General features: G+C 43.7%; 1 protein-coding gene across 1 annotated transcript in view; it reads right to left on the reverse strand.

The window, feature by feature from the left end:
- LOC126252978 (LIM domain only protein 3-like) overlaps positions 1–22,069 on the reverse strand; it is a 371,497-nt gene extending 349,428 nt beyond the window's left edge. The window contains exon 1 of the mRNA XM_049954003.1: positions 21,913–22,069. The gene's annotated coding sequence lies outside the window, so the exon portion shown is untranslated. The remainder of the gene's footprint in view (positions 1–21,912) is intronic.
- Between the last annotated feature and the right edge of the window lie 751 nt (positions 22,070–22,820).

Consider the following 22,820-nt stretch of genomic DNA (forward strand, 5'->3'; position numbering starts at 1 on the left):
CTTTTCCGGTTTTAGATAAGTAAACGAAGGAAACGTTTGACAACACGGTCTCTGGTAGGCCTCTTGAATTTCCGCACCCAACGGCCTGATTGGCTAACTTCAACGCTAATTAACTCGGAAACGGCGCAACGTAACGAATTTTTTCCTTGTCAATTATTTCTCAGCACAACCTAACCTACCACATCCTTGCAAGCTTTTCAGACTGTTTCTGACTATCCTGTATGGTAATGTCTGTGAGCGTAGACGGCTAGACGGCTGACGGAAATTTCACTGCGGTTGCACACTGCGTCCTAACTCTTGCGGGACTCGGACAAAAGCTACGAGCAGAAGGGTTTATGGACATTGGATGCTACTAGCGTGTGACAAATTGAGAGTTTGTGTCGGATGGGAAACGTATCCGAATTGCCGAAGCGGATAAGGCGACCACTCACGTAAAGCGGGAAATATGGGTTCCAGTTTTATATTGTGGGTGACGGCAACTGAAGTAATCATAATTTGACAAATAAACTGCTTCCATCTGTATAGGAACCTTTGTTTATAGGAACATGAACGGTTTTGTCAAGTCAAATCACATCTTCAGGTGTACATTTAAACATGATACAAAAAATATACTCGACATCATGATCACATCTTCAGGTGTACATCTGAACAGGATACAAAACATATAATCAAGATTATGATCCAAAAACGGACACGAATCCTTATAATAGAAGCAACATGGTAACCAATATTGAAAAACTCACCCGTCGTTAAAACCTTAGCCCATAAAATGAGCAGGAAGGGTTCTCAACCTTCTCGAAATAAATTCTACAATCCGCTACAGGCAAGGCGTCACGAATCAGGTTTATCAGTTGAAAAAAAATTACATGTTAGGACTGCTTTACCCTAGGATAGTTCAGGTATACATGCCGACGTCGCAAACCGCAGAGATACTGAGTGGATAATTCAGTATGTAAAAGGAGATGAAAATCTAATAGGCATGGGGGATTGCAATGTGGTTGCACGGGAGAGCAGAAGAAAGGATTACAGGGGAAGACAAATGAGTTCTGCAGTAAATTTCAGATAATAATAGGGAATACTCTGTTCACGGTTCACAAAAGGAGGAGGTATACTTGGAAAAGGCCGGAAGAAACTTAAGATTTCAGTTACATTACATCATGGTCAGGCAGAGATTCCGAAATCAAGCACTGGATTGTAAGCTGTACCCATAAGCAGATATAGACTCAGATCCCAATTTAGTGGCTGGCTAAAATTTAAGAGACCAGTCAGAGGGAATCATTGCGCAAAGAAGTACTAAGGTTCAAATGGTTCAAATAGCTCTGAGCACTATGGGACTTAACATCTGAGGTCATCAGTCCCCTAGAACTTAGAACTACTTAAACCTAAATAACCTAAGGACATCACACACACCCATGTCCGAGGCAGGATTCGAACCTGCGACCGTAGCGGTCGCGCGGTTCCAGACTGTAGCGCCTAGAACCGCTCGGCCAACCCCGGCCGGCGAAGTACTAAGGAATGAAGAGATACGCTTGAAGTTGTCTGAGCCTATAGAAACTGCGATAAGGAATTTTTCAGAAGGCAGTTCAGTTAAAGAGGAACGGACATCTCTAAAAAGGGCAATCGTGGATGTTTGAAAGAGAAGCTGGGGTAACAGAAGATCGTCGAAAGAAGGAAAAACAAAAATGTTCAGGGAAATTCAGGAATATAGAAATACCAGTCACTTAGGTTTCAAGTGAATAGGAAGTGCAGGGAAGCTAAGGCGAAAGGCTGCATGAAAAATGTGAAAAAAATATAAAAAGAAATGATTGCGGAAAGGACTGACTCAGTATGTACAAAGATCAAAATAGCCTTCGTGAAATTAAAAGCAAGAAAGCTAACATAAAGAATGTAGTGCGAATTCCAATGTTACATGCAGAGGAAAGGGTCTAGGTGAAGAAAAGTACTTCGAGAGCCTATATGAGTGAAACATTTGTCTGATGACGCGATAGAAGATGAAACAGGAGTCGATACAAAACAGATAGGGGATCCGGTATTAGAATCAGAATTTAAAAGAGCTTTGAAAGACTTAAGATCGAATAAGGTAGAAGTGATAGATAACATTCTACCAGAATTTCTAAAATCATTGGGGGGAAGTGGCAGCAGATCAACAGTTCACGTTGATGGGCAGCATGTACGAATCTGGCGGTAAACCATCTGACTTTCGGAACAAGTCATTCATACAATTCCGAAGATAAAAAAATGGTTCAAATGGCTCTGAGCACTATGCGACTTAACTTCTGAGGTCATCAGTCGCCTAGAACGTAGAACTAATTAAACCTAGCTAACCTAAGGACATCACACACATCCATGCCCGAGGCAGGATTTGAACCTGCGACCGTAGCGGTAGTCCGGTTCCAGACTGTAGCACCTAGAACCGCATGGCCACTCCGTCCGGCATTTCGAAGATCGCAGGAGTCAACAAGTGCGAGAATTATAGCACAATCAGTTTAACAGCTCATGAATCCAAATTGCTGACAAGAATAATATACAGAAGAACAAAAAAAGAAAATGGAAGATGTATTAGATGACGATTAGTTCGGCTTTAGGAAAGGTAGAGGCACAAGACTAAAGAAAAATCAAGACATGTTCATAGGATCTGTCGACCTGGAAAAATGAAGCAGACGAGAACGGAGAGTAACTTTCATGGGGACTGAAGTACATGAAGTTGCTGCTATCTAGGGAGCAAAATAACCCATGACAGACGGAGCAAGGAAGACATAAAAAGCCGGCTAGCACTGGCAAAAAGGGCATTCCTGGCCAAGAGAAGTCTGTTAGTATCAAACATAGGCCTTAATTTGAGGAACAAAATTCTGATAATGTACGTTTCGGAGCACATAATTGTACGGTAGTGAAACACTGAACGCGGGAAAATCGGAACTGAACAGATTCGAAGCATTTAAGATATGGTGCTACAGGAGAATATTGAAAATTAGGGAGACTGATAAGGTAAGGAAAGAAGGTTCTCCGCAGAATGGACGAACAAAGTTATATATGGAAAACACTGAGGAGACGAAGGGACAGGATGGTGGACATGTATTAAGACATCAGGGAATAACTTCGATTGTACTGGAGGGGGCTGTAGAGGATAAAAACTGTAGAGGATGACAGAGATTGGAATACAACCAGCAAATAACTGAGGACATCGGTTGCAAGTGCTACTCTGGGATGAAGAGGTTGGCACAGGAGAGGGACTCGGGACGGGCAGTATCAAAAAAATTAGAAAACTGATGACTTATAAAAAAAGATAAAAACCTAGAATAAAAGGAAGAAAACAAGAAGTCCCAACTACAGGCGCCGAGTCTGACAGTTAAAAAGACTCGCATCATACCGAAATGCGGTGAACACCAGCCTCGCCGTGCAGAGCCACACTGTTAGACGACGTACTCACGTATCTCACGACGGATGACAAAAGCACTACAATACACAGAAACGTATTCAAATACCATAGGCGTCATTAAGGCCGCCGTTACACAAAATGCAAACTCTAAAATACTTTACCATAAAGAACGCATAGAACAAAATATATACGGAACCTTGATGTAAGACATGTGCATAGAAAGGAGGTCGCTTGTGCACAGTACTATGCTACTGGTGAGTATTGCATCACTCGCCACGGATGTCCTGCAACGTATGTGGGGCATATTGGCAGAGGGTTTGACATCAGGTTTCGGGAACACCAGAGGAATTCGAAGTGTGATTTAAGTAACCATTCACGTGATTTTGGCCTCTGTGTAATGGGTGCAGCTAATATGCGAATTTAAACTTTCTCGGCCATTCTCGATGATGAAGTCTTCTCTGGTTCTCGACGACGACGTTTTGCGACAATGTTTCGACAAGTTTCCTACTTGTCATCTTCAGGTGAATTAGGTGTAGCTAATAATTTAAAAGCCTTGCACACAGAGGATAAGACATTGTACTATTAACTCTGTCTGCCTTTCAAGGACGTAATGTCATGGTTTTTTGACCGCCTGGTAACTGCTCCTGGACTTGTTGCTCTAACGTCTGGTCTATTTTGTTTTACCTGCTCTTTATGGTAAAATATTTTATAGCTTATACTGTAATGTTATGTAACGAGGCCCTACGATTTTGGTTACGTGCGGAAATGTATGAAAGTCTCGCTGCTTCTCTGTGTGCTGCCGGTAGTGCCCTTCCAGGTGAGATAGTACTTTGACTAGCAGTTAGGCCCTCTACTGGGAGGCGCTCGGTGGGTTGCTGTCTACCGCTTACCGGTATTATGTGACCTTATAACTGCCGGGCTATCAACAGTTCTAGGTGAGACTTTATCTTGTTTATTTTTCGTTTCATTGTAGGTTAACGCGATTTTAACATGTCACTTTTTCAACTGCTGAATTTGATTCTTGAAGCCCTGCTTGTAGCGGGTAACAATATTTTATTAGAGAAGTTTGAGTCCCTGTTCCACCCATTTTATGGGATTAATGTTTTAACGACGTATGTTTTCTCATATCGGTTATGTTATGGTCTATACATGTCGAGTCACATTAATGTGACCATGTGTCAAATGCCTGAATAACCACCTTTCTCAGCGCGGACGACTACGAGATATGCAAGAAGAGTGTCAGTGAGGTTCTAGAAGGTACCGACGTGGATGTGGATACCAGCCAACGAGCATCTGTTCGATGTAGCAAACAACGTGATTCATCTGAAAATGTCGCTGGACTTCCAGTTGCCGTAATGGCGTGCAAAATCCAGCATTTGTCACCGTTGAACAGCAGTCAGCATGGGTGCACGAAACAGGCGCCTGCTGCGGAGGCCCATACGCAGCAACGTTCGCTAAAAGGGTCGTCGAGGAGACGCTGTTGGTAGTTCCCTGGTTCACCTGGGCCGTTAGTTCCTGAAAAGTAGCGCATATATTCGCCTGTACACATCTCCACAGCTGTCGTTCACCCCTGTCGTTTATTGCCCGTGATGCACTACAGTTGCTTCGGCGCCGGTATTGAATACCGCCATTTTGCCATGTACTGTATGATTAACCACGGAGCCATGTGAACGGTTGAGGAACTTAGGTGTTTCGGAAACGCTTTCAACCTTGGTCCGAAGACCAGTGATTAAGCCCGTTAGAGCGTTAGATTAATGGCTCCGTTCGCGCATTCAGACAACGACTGCACTGTGTTCCACATCCACCCAACACGCTTTATATACCAACCACTGCTAGCGTTGCCACTTACCGTCTGTGAAGGAAATACAGCTATCGCGGTGCTGTCCTCGCAGAGAAAGAATTTCCCCTAAGGTAAATGTTGAAATATAGGGTGCGTGATCTTCACAAAGCAATTAATGGAAACTGGTACGCTGAACCACGCCTACCATAAATCACCAAGGCCACCCACTTCTGAGACCTGATCGTTAGTTCTCTTATCGTGACAGTGCTCCAGCGATTTTATCAAAATGATCAGTGGACAATTTCGCTGTAGAAGACTTGAAAGCTCTTGGGCACCTTTCCTAAACAGCTAATGTTGATACATCTCACTAGACTCCGTAAGTGAAGATTTGGATGAAAGCATAAAACTTTGATGTCCCCCCATTACTGCAGGATATTTGGTGAACAAGTGTTTAAATAATAAACTTTCAGGAGGAAATAAGCAATAAATACAGTGAAAATTATTAAGAAAAATAAGTAAGTAATCTTAAAATACTTTTATATGCAATTAATTTACTGTGTCTGCGAAAAAGTAGCATAACCAGGATCAACTAACTGTGCCGAAAAGAAAACGAAATCTATTATCATAGAAAGCCTCTAAGAACGAAGATATTATACAGATATCCCACCAGGGGGAGAGTGGAAGTAAAGAGATGCACGTATTTTAGCGCTGGATACATTTGTTTTTTTCCGTAGTTAACATCTGGAGCAAATATTTCAGCCCTTCAACAGCTTTGTATTCATCTCGAAACACTCGAAAGCTAAAATAATTCAGAATCATTACGCATCCTGATTCCAGCACTGCTGCATCAGCAGCATGGACACTGGTTATAATGATAGATGTTTTGATGTCAGTGCTTGTAACTGGTTCAGAGATCTCAATCCTTCGTCCTGAATCGTGATATACTTACACTATCATTAAAGAAACGTAACAACGTTATTATTAATGAAGCATAATATATGAGTAGATAGCGAACAGTTTAAAAAATTCTGGACCTTTGATATTTCGGTCTCTGAGAATCATCGTTTCGACGAAGTACCATGTAAAGGAACAACAGTTATTATGGTTACTTTCCGCTCGTCACAATACCCTCAAGAGATTTACAGCATTTGCACACAGTACATTTGCCCATACAGAGAGGTAAAATAGCTTCTGTTTTAAATCATTAGGTGCTGAGAGTTTCGGAGCACGCCTTCTTTGCAGCCCAATGGGTTCTCCCGGTTTCCTTTCAGCTTAACTCACTCCCGAGAGAACGAATGGTCTGGGAAGTCCGTGGCATCGGATTACTAAAGAGGTGACCCGCTTCCGCACTAATCTTCTGAGCAGCCTTTCGTGAAGAAAGACTCGCTGGGATGCCATAGTTCCATATGGCGGAGACCTCCTCTTCAGCAGTAAGGGACAGAGGGCTTACCGCAGTAGTGAGTCCACAATAGGCCAGCGCATGGGGCTTTCCCTAGCTACTCCGTTCCCTCTGCGTCTGGGAAACGACAATTACGAAGTGAGTGGTTCGCGGGCCGGATGTAAATTTTATAAACGAGCGAACGGGATTCCCACACGAAGATTAAACAGCATCGCAGGAAATCAGTATAATATCTGAGAAGACTACTATATCTGATCTGTTGCTCCATATCCTAATCAAATTTTGTGCATGTGCTGCACTATAGCTATACGCAGTCTTGTACTAACTAGATCAAAGTCTTGATAGAACTCATATTTTCGTTTTCGTCCACGGCTCATAGAATATGTGTATTGCATTTTTTGGACTACCATATTCGCACGAAAGTCTTGTACTGCAACATAATGTGTAGTCACCTCAGAGATGACACGACTTCACTTCCTTCGATTTGAGGATGACATAGGAAAATTACAGCGTCTTCAGCCCTTGTGATTTTTTATCTAGAATTTTTTTTGTAAGTCTCAGAGCATTAAGACGCAAATGATACTTCATCATTCCATTCTTCACCGTTCTGTCTTACACCTGAAACTGATAACTTTCACTGAGAACGACAGCGCGCAGTTCATTTGTGTCTTGAAGTTTTTGGAACTGACATGATCTTACTTGATCTGCTCTTAGATCGACTGGGGCGTACATTTTTAAAATACAGCTTTCTTAGGACCTAGGTAGCTCTTACTCTGCTTAGGTACAAACTTAAACACAGAAATGAAGGTATTTACTTTCCGTAACGAAGCGCCAGTGAAGAATCTTGGGAGAGAAGTACCAAAATATCTTGCAACAAGATACAGAACATCACTGTCACGACTGCATGAGTTACCTGTCGGAGCTCTGTATTAATTTTGGTGCATATATGCGTTCATCTGGCATCAAAAGTGGTTTCTTTGACAACCACTGATTACATTTTATTTACTTGTAAATTTCTATATTGTACTCGTATCTGTAGTCAGTCAAGTGAACAAGTTCACATTATGTAGAGGCATACGTAAAATGATTTGGTGAAAATGTACATAAGCGGTGTGTCTAATCTGAAATGAGCGTACCTTATAGGCAGTTTTACCTAGAATGGGTCTGACAGGCACAAGAGATAACGGCTGTGCCCAGCATATCAGATGTGATATCTTTTTCCTGTTCACCAGCCTTGTAGTCAGAATAGTGAATCTGTAGAGTTCTTACTTTGGAAGAGCCAGTGCCAAATGCAGTTTTGATATTTGTTTTCTCCAAAATGTAAATGTTATACGACATTGTGACTCTTCAAGCTTATATGGCATTGATGATTGGGGTGTCCCACAAGGTGCCTTCAGCAGCCTACCGGAAATGGTGTTCTTCCTACACGTAAGTTGGTCCCTTTCCTTGCGAATATATGTATTTGTAGAGTGTGTGTGAGTGTACTCGATGCGTGTATAGTGACGTGTTCGGTTTGTGTTTTATGTTGGTCATAGGAGAAGGGAGAGGAGAAAACCGGGTGCCGGCAAGTAGCCTACTCTCAGTTGTAGTAAGGGCGCCGCGTAGCATAACGTCCCATTCGTACGATCACCGTCAACAGTATCACATTCCCTCCCTTCATGGACACTGCGGAGGAATTTGGAATTGAATCCAGAATTTAAGTGCAAAGACTGGTGTCAGAAACTTTACGTCACCGCCTCTCCTGCCCTTGACAGTGAATATCTCATCCATCACTGGGATTCTAATAGGCTTACCTACGAGTCGAACTCCCCCACACATAGGCGTGCGTTAGCGACCACAGCTACGAAGGCGGGTTGTTTTCTGCAGAATTCATTAAACGGAAACGATGAATCTCAAAACAGTTAATTGAACAAGGGCCTAACGTCATTCCCAGAAGATGATCTGCAGACTAGATGAAACTGTTTCAGTTTCAATAAGATATACACCTCTAATAGACGACATTCTTCAAAACTTGCATGAGACACACAGCGGTTGGACAGATGTATAGTAACATCACGAGAAATGCATGCTTGAAATACATGCTGATTCTGGCCAACCCAACTGGTTGCACTGTTGCATTTCATCACGAATGGCACCTACGCTGTCTTCAGTGCGCTGTATTGTCAGTCGTGGCTAAGACAGTGTTGTTGTCGAAGCTAAGTGAATTCGAACGTGGGAAAATTGTTGGTGCTCGTATGGTGCGTACTTTCATAACGATGGCAGCGTAAGTGTTTGGTATTTCAGGAGGCAGCGTATCGAAGATTTATACCCGATACAGGGAAACTGGAAAAACATCATTCGCTATGCCACAACGCTGACGAAAGCGTTTGTTGAGTGATCGTGACGGACAGTTATTGAAGAGGAATGCGAAAAGCTGAAAAGTCACTGAAGAATTAATTGTCACCCTCGAAAACCCTGTCAGTTCCAAAACAACACGAAAGGAGCTCTGTAAGGAAAGAATTGCAGGGCGAGCTGGAAACCCAATACGACTCGTCAATGATACGACCCACATCATCGTATTCTAAGCGACCCACGGTTACTCTGCATGGTCGCATTACTACCAAGGATTATGTGACCAATGTGGCTGATCAGGTCCATTCCACCGTATAGTGTTTGTTCCCCAATGGTGACGCTGTGTTTCAAGATGACAGGGCCCCATTTCACAAAGCCAACATCGTCCAGGGCTGGTTTATGAGCACGACGATGAATTGTCGCATCTGCCCTGGCCATAAATCACCAGATCTCAATATTATTGATCTTTTGCTGTCTACTTTGGAGATAAGAGTGCTTGATCACTATCCTCCTCCACCACCGTTAGTGAAACTTGCCACTATTTTGCAGGAGGAATGGTAGATACACTTTAAAACCGACCAGAACCTGTAGTTAGCAATTCCGAGGTGACTATAAGCTGTTTTGAATGCTATCACTTTTCCTACGTCGTATTAGGCATGGTAATGCTTTTGGTGCTTCCAAGTTCATGTACCGTGCCCGACGTTGCTTAATTTCGGTGTACAGCCTGGAACTGGTGTTTCCAACGCGACAAGACCGTCTGCGGTATTGAAATGAACCTAGGATTGCTCCCCAGACAAAAGTAAGTACACCGAACAATGCATTACTGCCACCCTCCGTCAGGAAACATGACGCTAAACCCGTATAACACAACCTCTAGCTTTGATAATAGCCTCATTTTCGCTCTGAAGATAATTCATATGTAATTTCAAGTATGCCATATATAGTTGAACTGACGATTAGATCTCGTAGAGCTACCAAATTAAGGGAATGTTAATTGCTACGTTTCAGCCACTGTTACGATTAGCCTCAGACGTTTTCTATGGAACAGGGTGATTTAGCGAGCAGCCGAGGTGAAGTTGAATTACTAAGTGTTCATCAGACCAGGCATGTATACATGTAGCCCCGTGCACAAGGCTATCGTCATCTAGGAAGATGGTAGTGTCCGAAGCACCCTCAACATTAACAACACGAATAAAAAAAAGGGAACGCCTATTCACCGAGAATGCTCGGAATAAACATATACACTTCTGACATCGTCAGCATGAGCGTGATCTGTAATATTATCAGCATTGAATGAATTTTCAACTGCCAAGGTCGCAAAAATCATTTCTTCACATACGTGACCGGTTTCGGCAGTTTTCTGTTGCCATCTTCGGATCTGTGTTTACATCATTACGTAATTTCCTCCATCAGTACAGTAAGAGGTGCCATACAGTGTACCTCCATGTCAGTATCGTGAGCTACCCTAGAAGTCGGCATGCCGATTTTCAAATAACAGGTATGCACACACATAATATTGCACTGACTGCAAGACTGACACTCACCACCACTTTACAAGTAACAGATCTGTCAGTTGTAAAGTGGTGATGAATGTGAGCACCTGTAATCGAAGAAATAATATGTGTATATATAGCTGTGACTTTTAAATCGTCATGCCGACTTCTAGAGTAGCTCACGATACCAAAATGAACATACCTTGTATAGCACCATTTACTTACTGATGACGGAATTTATGTAATGATGTAAACATAGATCCGAAGGTGGCAACAGAGGACTGCCGAAACAGGTCATCTATATGAATAAAAGATTTTAGTGATCTTAGCAGCTGAGGATTTATTCAGTGTTCATTTGGAATAAACGTCTTAGTTTACGTTCACGATAACCTGAATTAGGGATCCCAAGTTGTTTTTCGAAAAAATTCTCCAGAAATCTCACAGGATAACCTACAGCATGAACTAAACCCTCCACACACGTACTGTCAAGTAAACGCCTCATTCGTCCGTCGGTCCACTCGAATGTTACATTTAAAAAGAAACAAAATCGCGACTTGTCGCATAAAGCTTCACACAATCAATCAGCTAATTTCTAGTTTCATATTTGTCCTATCGAAGAGATGCAGCTTTATATGCTACTGTGAGAAATGGCTTTTTGCGAGAGACCTGACTCCAAAGTCCATTCATTGTACACAGTTATCTTTGCAAGTTTCACTCGGCAACTGATTACTCACTGTGGCAATTCCTACCAGGTTGGAAACCGATTATCATTGGCTAGGCGTAACATTCTTCTTAGCCCACTGTAGTTGGGACTTCTCACTGTTCTTAAACCACTAGATGGCTGCATGGGGTACACCATTCCTAGTATACATTTTTCACAGTTCGTGTTGGTACACCAACAAATTGGGCCACTTCACCCACGGTGTCACTGTGGACGAGACCAAACACGAAGCTCCTTGCTACCATTTCGTCGCTTCTTCACGTCGACCCATTTTATTGCGTTGGGGCCACGTAAACGTCTGGTAAATACAACACTTCAGTGCCATAATGTACGTCAGCGTTCAGTGTCACATGAGCGCCAGCGCTCAGAAACGAACATAGTGCACTTTAAGGGGTCGACTTACGTGCTTACTACAGTAGCACAACAGTGTTAACGACTTTTTCGGGCAACCTCCTGCACGTAAGTAGCAGCATGTAGCACATCGAAAGGTTTCAGAGATTAGAGCTTTGTCGTGTAACGATATAATATACATTTGGTCGCCGAGACGTCAACGTGAGTTCACCATAATGCTCCTCAAACCGCTGTAGCACGGTTTCGGCTCAGAGACACCAACAATTATACGGCTGAAAGATGGCATCGCAGTCGGGGAAGACATCAAGCATGAAGGAAAGCAGGTGGTTCGCGGCTGTCAGTGTGTCTTCGATTACTATCACAGGTCCCATTCAAGTACAGGAAAACGTCACCCATACCACGATACTGCGCCCACCAGCCTGCGTCCGTGGCGCGCTGCACGATTCTAGCTGCCGTTCACTTCGATGACGACGTTTGTGGAGACGACCATCGACCTAGTGTAGCAAACATGCGATTCACTCGAAGATCCGACACGTTTCTATTGATCGACGGTCAAATCCCGACGGTCCCGTGTCCACTGCAGTTGTAACTGACGACGTCTTTCGGTCAACATGTGAACAAGTATGGGGGTGGTCTGCTGCGAATCTCAATGTTCAACAATGCACGATGAACGGTGTGCTCTGAAAAAGTTGCGCTTGCACCAACATTGTTCTCTTTCGGCAGAGATGCCACGAATCACCATCTATCCTACTTTACAGAGCGGATAAGCTTCCGAACCCTATCTTCTGCGAAGAGTCGTGGATGTCCAACCATTTAGCGCCTCGTGGTAATTTTACTGTCCTGCCTCTTTCCGTAGATGCTCACGACAGTAGCACGTGGACATTCGACCAGCTTTACCGTTTTCCAGATGCTCGATCACAGGCTCTGCTTAATGATAAACTCCTCTTTGCCAAAGTCACTTATCTCATTGGATTTCCCATTTGCAGCCCATACCTTCGCTTGGGTGACCCCCGTCCGTGTCTGCTCCGCTTACATACTGTCGTTACCATGTCACGTGTTCGCAACGACACCAGGCGGCATCCAACGTCCCTGTGGGCAGTGGTCATAATGTTTTGGCTTATCAGTTTATATACCTGGTGTCTCTCCTGTCGGTCACCAGGTGCATTTTTTTTTTCTCTGGTGTTTCGACACACACTAGCAATTGCGTTTTTGCAACGTGTAGCTTATGTCAGTCCAATCAAATCTTGCTGATCACGTCATTCACGTGACACCCAGGGTCGACAGGAAACGTCAGTTTGTGTCCTTTAAGACACAAAATTACCTGTAAATCGGAATTTTACATGCCTGTTCGATAGAGCGCTCTCAGATTAGTTAGTGCACCATTCGTTTTAGCTACGTGTATTAACAGGAACAGTAAAACACGAAGAATATGCGGCAGTCCAGCAGTTGGTGGTAACAGTGAGCACAGACCAGGACGGTGCTGTCGCTGCTCCTGACGACTCTTAGGAGAAACATCCTAAATATAAATAAGCGATCGTGACACAACAAATTAATGCACAGGCCACACACAATACAGGAAGTAAGACCTCATTCCCACAGATCCCTAAGAAAATTAGTGCGACACGAAAGTTGCAATAAATGGTAACATATAGTCTATATTGCAACATCTAGTCTATACCGTGCTCAAATTTGAATCAGACGAATGCACATGTATACAGGGTTAACAAGCTAAGGATTCATCTGCATCTACATAGTTACTCTGCAAGCCACCGTGCGGTGCGTGGCGGAGAGATGATGTACTACTACTAGCCATTCCCTCCCCTGCTGCACTCGCAAATAGAGCAAGGTATGAGCCCTAATTTCTGGTATCTTATCTTCTGGGTAATGAATGTTGATGGCAGTAGAATCGTCGGCAGTGAGCTTCAAATGCAAGTTTTCTAAATTTTCTCAATAATGTAAGGGATTATCGTGGAGGATTAGTGTAAGGGATTAACTATTAGTATATTGCACTATCCGTATCGTGAACTAGAATTAAGTACTCTTATCATATTATGAGGCTGTAGGTGTGGTGTAACAGACGACAAGTGGTCTGTTGCATGCGCCATCTATCACCCCTGGCCTAGCACAAATTCTAATTAAATGATAAAATTGAGTTGCGGATTAGGATTTGTTAGTTATGTGCATAAATACTGAGGAAGTATTTGGTGTTTATATGTGCAGATAATTCAAACACCGAGCCAGCAACAGGCGCGGACTTTAGTTGACGCGGCAAGTAGCGGGCCGCCATGGAGCAAACACAGTGAGGCCGATGACGTCGCTCCATGGAGGTCCAGAGTCGCGGCGGCGGGATACTCCGAGGCGGTTGTTGGACTTCGGAGGAAAAAAAAAAAACGAAGAATGTATAATGAGGAACTTTGTCTATAACAGCGAAAGTAGGAAGAAGCAATTTAACGGCCGGTAAAGCAGTAGGCGATACCTCAAGAGCCGACTGTACATAGGTATCAGAAATAAATCGCTGTAACTATTGCAAAAAAGGAGTTCTGAATAAGAGTTATTGCTGTGTTGGCAGAAGAGCCAACACCGTATTGCTAGAGGATGCCGAAATGCACGCTTTCAATTACACGCAGACTGGAGTGAGGTCTGGAACAGGTCAGAGAAATGAGAACTTAGAAAAACGGACGCAGTTGCTGTAATACTTAACTTTAATCCATAATTGTAGAACATCGCTCTTGATGATACATGCTTCACAATATAAATATCAATTGAATACGGCGCCTTGCTAGGTCGTAGCAAATGACTGAGCTGAAGGCTATGCTAACTATCGTCTCGGCAAATGAGAGCGTAATTGTCAGTGAACCATTCCTAGCAACGTCGGCTGTACAACTGGGGCGAGTGCTAGTAAGTCTCTCTAGACCTGCCGTGTGACAGTGGCGACACGCGGGTCCGACGTATACTAATGGACCGCGGCCGATTTAAAGGCTACCACCTAGCTAGTGTGGTGTCTGGCGGTGACACCATAGTTATTACGAGAAGCAGACAGCGTCAGTTACTGGTGAATGATCGCTATAGGAGAAATCTTCTTCATCAGCTGCGCCGTCCCCTCTTTCGCTCGACGTTAGTCAACATTAAGACAGAGCCGAACTACGTAAATAATATGAATCATCAGTGAGGCGGGGACAGCGCATAGGTCGGTATCAACAGGGGGAGTGTACATTATAAGAATTCGATACGTGCTTTTTCAGTAAGCCAGTTGTCTTCCGAGAGACAAATATGTTCACCAGACTGTTTTTTTACACAAAATATTTGATTTCAAGTAGGCGAGCCCACTATGTAGATCATGTTTGACGGAAACAGTCCTGTGCCAGCAAACAACGTTACCTCTCAGAAGGTTCAATTGGCATTCTGAAACCAGTGGTCTACGCCGACAAATAAGTTAGGCCCTGTGTGAGAATGTATGTAGAGCGTTGAAAATCGTACCAGACAGATGGAATAGAAGGCTCAACATCTCGCCATCGATCAAGTCATTAGAGATGTGAAAAGGCTCAGGTTGGACAATGATATCAGCAACGTGGTTTTCAAAGGAATTGTCTTGACACTGACCGTAGGTGATCTACAGGAAACTATGTAAGTATGGTTGGAGATAATTTATACCCTGTTCCTCTCTAAGTCGAGTGTTTCGAGTGTAACCTCTTAACCATTGGTTTTCTACTATAAAAAAACCGAGCGCGTGTCGATCAGGTTCTTTTGTACAGGTGCAGTGAGATCTAGTCGATATTAACAAAGATGTGGGCTTCTAAAGTGAGTTCTAGATTAAATGAAACAGTCATTCATACTCGAGTTCAGTCCGGAACCGCGTGACTGCTACGGTCGCAGGTTCGAATCCTGCCTCGGGCATGGATGTGTGTGATGTCCTTAGGTTAGATAGGTTTAAGTAGTTCTAAGTTCTAGGGGACTGATGACCACAGATGTTAAGTCCCATAGTGCTCAGAGCCATTTGAACCATACTCGAGTTCCTTATATTCTGGCGTACGGAATGCAACTGGGCGCGCCCAAGTCGGATTACCAGATCACTATCCAGTCAAGGTGGTCAGTGGTCACGGGTAGTTGTGCTTTTTAATGTCGGAACAAAGTCCGGGCTAATCAGGAGACAGACGAGATGGTAGACGTCATGTCTAGCTGGAGACTGGATGAGCTTCCAATCTTCGACTGAATCCCCAGTAGCGCCCTGCATCCAAGACGTGATTTCTTTGCCACGTTCCTTGTTGGGCGTTCAAAAAATGACGCATAGTGGCTTGTTGGTTAGCGTATTGTACGAGGAACAAACTTCTGATGATGCAATGATCCCACCTGGCGCGCACGTCACAATATCACAATGAGTTGCACTAGAACACTGCAGATGAAAACTGAAGTGGAAAAAATTTAGAAATGACAATAAAAATCCGTCATACATCCTAGGCCTGCTAGACGATCAGCACACTGTTTTCTTGTTATCGTGTCGGGAAGTATAGGATTATATGCCACGGTGAATCTTCTTCCCAGCCAGTGGCTTGTCAAAGGTCGCTCACTGTGTTTCGATGCGGCGGAGCCGACATTGTTATATAGCGCAGGGCTCTTCTTGTAGCCCTGCTTGTTAGAAGACTGCGAGCTCGCGCCGGAAAACCTAACGACAAGAGGAGGGCGCGCCCACTGGCGTGCGTTATTACAGGGTTATTAGCACAGCAGCCCCCGGGCTTTATTAAGGCGCGCCGGAACACCAGACACACACGCCAGCCAGCAGCCAGCGAGCCCGCACGCAGGTGCCTCATGCGAGCCGCCATCCACCACAGCGAGCACCCAGCGCGCTGGCCCACTAGTTAATACGGTGAGCTCGTCAATCGTCCTCAAAAGAGTCGAATTAAAATTCCACTCGGCTCACGACGTACGTTCTCTGTGATGTCTCGTCACTAAATAGGCTACTGTACTGCACATGCCTTGCCATTTCCCTCCCTTTAATTATCTCCTCACTAATGATTAATCTGTCTGCAAAATGAAACACCGAAAAAAAAGTTAAGGATATCGAGAAAAACAGAAAGTCACGTGGTAAAGCCAACAGACCAAGAAAATTGTTGCCAGGTTGTAATTAGCCTACCTCTACTGGATGAGTGTTACGCAAACTCCGCCGGCCGCGGTGGCCGTGCGGTTCGAGGCGCTGTAGTCCGGAACCACGGGACTGCTACGGTCGCAGGTTCGAATCCTGCCTCGGGCATGGATGTGTGTGATGTCCTTTGGCTAGTTAGGTTTAAGTAGTTCTAAGTTCTAGGGAACTGATGACCTAAGATGTTAAGTCCCATAGTGCTCAGAGCCATTTTTGAACGCCATTTTTAACTTGACACAGGTACTGTCACATTCGTATAGTGCAGTTAAGAAGCAAAATACAGTCTCCACCCTAGTATAAATGTTAGTTGGATGATTCTCTATGACCACGATCTTTCGAATGGGGAGTAGATGAACAAATCGCATTGTACAAAGTCGTTTCTGAGCCTGGAACTCACAACATAAAATTGTCTGGTCTGGATTTTAGTTCAGGCACTGATTTTACGAAAATTAAGAGGGAGCAGATAATGGGGCAACAACAGGGATTTTCTGAAAGAAAATTTCCGTAACCCAAGTGTACTTGACTCTCGGAAGAGGTTTCCAGTTTTCAGAAACTTTTCTGGGTTGGTTGAGTATTCAGAGGACATGTCAATGAATATTGTTCGTTAAAAGCGACTTGGCAGCAATAAATCTCTAGCTGCTACGTAAGTGAGATGGAATTCCGACATTATAGAACAACTTTCAGCAGTAGCTTGAGACTCATGGAACCGCCGATCACTCGTACACGCTGCTGGGGACAGAGTAAGCAATTCTGTCATTAGTTAATGTCTAAATTTTTTGCTTGCTGCCATTATCAAAGTTTGAAGTTCAGAAAGTCATCGAGAAATTGCACTTACTTTTTTGGATACATATGATCCATGTAATTATTGAAGTGACGTGGTTCAGGCAAGTGTTACTATTCATAATTTACACGTACACCATACTACGCTACCCACCTAAAGGTGTGTGGTGAAAGGCACTTCTCGTACCGCTGAGTCATCCCCATTTCCTGTTCTACTCGCGGATGGCGCGTGGGATGAATGTTTGCCTGTAAGCCTTAGTATTAGCCGCCCGCAGCTCGTGGTCTCGCGGTAGCGTTCTCGCTTCCCGAGCACGGGGTCCCGGGTTCGATTCCCGGCGGGGTCAGGTATTTCCTCTGCTTCGTGATGACTGGGTGTTGTGTGTTGTCCTTAGGTTAGTTAGGTTTAAGTAGTTCTAAGTTCTAGGGGACTGACGAGCATAGCTGTTAAGTCCTATAGTGCTCAGAGCCATTTTAGAGCCTTAGTATTAGCCGTAAGTTCTCGAATTTTCGCATCGTGGTCATTTTGCGAGATTTTTGTGGGAGGAAGTAATATGTTTTCCGCCTCTTCCTGATAAGTACTCTCTCAAAATTTCAGTCTTAAACGTCTCCTTGACGCGCAATGCTTCTCTTGTAGAGTGTCTGCCACTGGAGAGTGTTGAGAATCTCTGTAACATGCCCGCGTCGAGTATACGGTGGATCTTCTCTATCTCTTCCTATCTGGTTACGGTTCCAGATTGATAAACAATACTCAATAATCAGTCGAACAACCGCCCTGTAAACCATTCCATTCTTGAGTGAGTTACATTTCCTTAAGAGTTTTCTACGTATCTCAATCTGGCATCTGCTTTCCTATTATTTATTTTAAGTGGTCATTCCACTTAAGGTCACTCTGTATAGTCAGTCCTAAATATTTTACGGTAAGATACTGTTCCAGCAGTTTGTCATTATCGGACGTTTTTCCTATCTATGCGCAAAATGTTACATTAATTTATAAAACTTGTATGAGGCTGTGGACTTAGTAGCTAGTGAGAGACGTAGATGAAACAAACAGGAATGCTGAAGTGGAATTGAGTCTCAGTGTTGCTTCCAGTCCAGTGGTCGTATAAGAGTCTAGCTGAATATAATGAGATAGCGGTCTGGCTCACATTAGGGGGGGGGGGGGGCCAAGAGTCGTAAGTTGTTATACTTATCTCATGTGCCAAAGAGAGGTTGATATTTTTTAACAAAATAATTTCAGGTCAGGGAGTGCAGGAAGACGACCCCCCCCCCCCCCCCCCCCCAATAACGTTTCCTTCGCTGACCATGGTATTTTACTTCGTGAAGCAACAGTCGCGGTTATCTCATATGGTCGTACATATGGTGGAAACCGGACGTTCTTTGGGGGCCTCGGGATACTAAAACGAGAGGGAACATCACAGTATGGCCCTTGTCGGGTAATGAGTAAAGCGTCAGAGCCAGGAAGATATGCACTGGTCGGTACCGACTACTTGCTAAGCAGCTTTCCACGCCCATTGTATCATCGGTGACTGGTTCCCATTAACCTTCACAATACGCAGTAAGATAAGAGGTGAAATACTACATCAAGCAAACATATGACACGAACAAAGTTGGTCCCTTCCCACCAAAATGAGGTTTTCCTGGAAGAAGAGGGAACAGTCACAGGACAGAGCGTCATATCGACAAGAGCCACATCGTCGTCGAGAGGGGACTCTTCGGAAGAGGTGGGTGGGAACAAGACGTGATGAGAATAAAAATATAGGGTGATTCATATAACACAGTACAAGAGGGCATCTTCCCCAGACCATTCTGTACATACAAAGTAGACTAGCGAAAAGCATACTAGCGAAAACCGCAGCACAGGTTCCGGTGACGAGTATATACCTGCGGTAGAAGTAATACCTTTCGGATACCAATTCTGTGAAACTATGCAGCGTATTGCTATACACAACAGCCATGGGGAAATCTTCGGTTATACCTAATAACATTACCGAGGTTTCGCTTAAATCTACAGATATTTGACAACAAACGATTGCAATCAACTTATAGTTTACAAAAGCTTACCTTCTCTTTCAGTCTACGGCAATATACCAACTGCAAACATTGTTGAAACGTCCGGAAAGTCTTAATAAACAATGTAGAAAATGATGAAACCTTCTCGGGGTCACAAATAGAGTTCCGTAACAGTAACGTTACTCAGATATCAACCAGAGAAGGTTTTATCAGTGGAACTGGCCATAAGTGTCTGCGGTTTCATAAACTTATACGCATATCGCCACAATGTATTAATCATAAAATGACGTGTCGAACTGAGAAAGTAATGCATATGGAAAAGGAACAGAAACACAACAGCATAGTTACAAACAACGAAATTCATGAATCTACTAAATGAAACATAAGCTCTAAATTGCAATATAACCAAAAAGTTGATAAACAAACGGTTACAAAGTCACTATATAGCAGAAAATTTACAAGGCCCTAAGTTTTAGAGCAGCGATTGTAATTAATTTATAATTTACAAAAGCTTACCTTCTGTCTTATATTTTCACAAAAAAGTAACTGCAAAAATGTGTGAATGTTGGGTTACGGATTCTGCAATTAAAAACCGTGTTCTTTATGACTGAGAAACAGTGAAAACTGTACCTTGTAATAAACATATGAAAAAAATCACTTATCGCTTTCGATACAATTTCTCAGCAATCTTAATACTGTGTGACAGGTGAAGTACGGGCGTTTCTGCAACGGTTATGATTGACTGCCCCTGAAAGTATCCTTTAACAGTGTCTCATTCTGTCGTGTGTCTAGCGCGAATCTTAACACTTGCTTATGATTCCTGCAGGTAAGTAATAATCTTTGTACTTCATGAACAGAAGTTTTCGTTACTGCTACGTGGAGACTTAGCATTCGGTGTTATGACAGCAAAAGCTAGTAACTAGCTGGAATCTTTTGTTCTTTCGCGGTAACAGGCGTATTACAAGTTTTCATACACTTAGGTGATAGTAGAACAAAAATTCAGAAGGTCCAGGGAAGAAAATGACTTGGAAAGAGACGGAAGCTAACATAAAACATACAACAGAATAGCAGTGCTAATAAAAACTAAACCTCTGGATCGAAATTAATTCATTTGCGGACAGATAGCACAGGAAGGCAACACAACAAATGACGAGAATGCCATATGATAGCTAAATTTAGAGTTGGAATTCTGTGAGAGAGAAGCCTGCTGTGTTGTTAGGAAGTCTACAATTTAGAATAAGACACGAAACCGTTCGAAACTGAAGCAAAAGTTAGGACTCCTACACGGAAAAAAACAAGATGCATTCCATTTATGATCGGAGTGTCTTACTGAAACACGTATCTTCTTCGAATTTCAGCTTCATTGCTGCAGCACATTGACACTAAAGTGCTCTGTTAGTAAATAGAGAAACAAGGACAACGCTATTTAGTGCAGTTCGTTAAGTTATTGAAAGGCGTAAACCAATCAGACCATCATCAAAAATCATGCAGCTCGTATTTACGAACTTACATGAAGCACCCAAAGCCCTTGGCAAAGTAAAGAAACGCTTGTAGTATGAAACGGCAGATGGAGTTCCGAACCCCAACAGTAGCGATCTGTTAAGGTTTAATAATATGTTGCTTGCGATAATAGTATGAGACAGGCCGCTGGCTTCCAAGCTTACTGTTGGAAATGGCGAGTCGTGCGACAAACGTCTTATCTACTGACTTGAGTGTCTACGTCGTTCGGTGAAAATTACTGTGAGATCCACAAAAAACAGTCACCTTCCTCGTTCGCCAGGCAAAACAGCTGTTACGTGCCGTGCGCATCTGCTGTTTCTCTAAGCAACCTATCTAGCTGCTACGTCAGTTGTACACCGTCTTGGGGAAACCCCCAGTGATCCCCAAGTGTCACAACAAATTTAATAATTTATTATGCTGCCTTCACCACTTTTTAACACGGAAGTGCGACAGATGTCTTATGGAACATAGAGTGGGTGGTAATATTAGAGCATTTTCTTACTGATTTAGACTAAATTACATCTTCCTATTACACCTGTCATGTAATGATGGCTTAAGTGCTAAAAACTACGTTAACAGGAATACACGACTTGACCTGTTCTCAAAATAATAAAACATATGTTTAAGAACAATTTATGTATATAAATTGGGACAATATTTATCACTTCCTACATAGAAAAAAAAATCAGCAACTGACCACGCTGATTAGGCCATGATTTACGCCCACTGACAATGTCTATTTTTGCTTTCTGTCATGCTTATTAAAACATTGTTTTGAACCATTTTACCGTTTATTTATGAACAGCAGAGAGAAGCTCATTAAGCGCTTGGTTAAAGCTATTATACACAACCGTCTGATGGCAGTTGCCTATCAACAGTACAAAAACGTAAAGAACAACTAAGGCGGCTGTCAAAGGCTGGTTTACTTCCACACATTTTCGTATTACTTTCTGCATTTTCGTTGGTGAAAAGGCCAATAATACAGAGACATTTAAATAATAAACGCAAATGCGCGGAGAGACGCATTCGCTACTGACCTTTGGACGCGGTGTTGTCCCGCGGTGCCTCCGCGCCCGCCGCCACCGCCGCTCGTTCGGCGTCGCTCCTCCTCAGGCAAGGTGGCGCGCGACGCCCACCCGCCTCATTGCCGAGAGGCCCCGTCGTGCGTTGCGCAGGTACCCGGCAGTAGCGCGCGTCCTGGCGCCGCACGCAGCTTCCGCTCCTCTGACAACTTGCCGCGTCGGCTACCGCTCACTGAATGACGGCACGCCGCTCGCGTCTTCTGCGCGACGCGACGTCGCCCGCCGGGCGCATGCGCCCGCTGACGTCACATCCCCCACCACCACTCCCGCCGTGCACCCTCGGCGACGGGCGCTGGGGCGCGCAACCCCCGCAGGCAAACACAATTATTACACTCGGCGCTCTCCCGCACGGAGTAGGCCGCCCGAGTCTTGCTTGACTCACTTTTCAAAGTGGTAAAATATTTGCCCAGCTTTATACTTGAATATACTATACAGTAAAAAGGCACCAGTGGCCTGCCCCCTCCCCCCTCTCTACCACCCTCCGATACTCTTATGACAGGCCGCTCCGACGTTCATTTCATCTCAGAAGGAAGGTGGCAGTAATCGAATTTGAAATAACCTTTCTGTTTCGAATACTAAAGCTCGTAAATATCACAGTCATAAAGAAAAGAAAAGCGTAGATTTACATCCTTCCTTACACTTAGAACGCATACACAATGTTGCAAAATCCAGCTGTGAGCTGTGCACTTCGTTTACAAGCTACAGCCATGGTCTATATTATCTGCCAGCGTAACTCAGTAGATACAGTTTTTATTTCATCTAATATTTTGTTTCATCGATTTTATTTAACATATTAGTGTCCACTATCTACTGGCCTCATCGCCATTTCTTTCTTGGAAGAAGGTTGTTTCAGACACTGTCAT

The sequence above is a fragment of the Schistocerca nitens genome, chromosome 4 (assembly GCF_023898315.1).
Source record: "Schistocerca nitens isolate TAMUIC-IGC-003100 chromosome 4, iqSchNite1.1, whole genome shotgun sequence".
Taxonomy (NCBI): Eukaryota; Metazoa; Arthropoda; class Insecta; order Orthoptera; family Acrididae; genus Schistocerca; species Schistocerca nitens.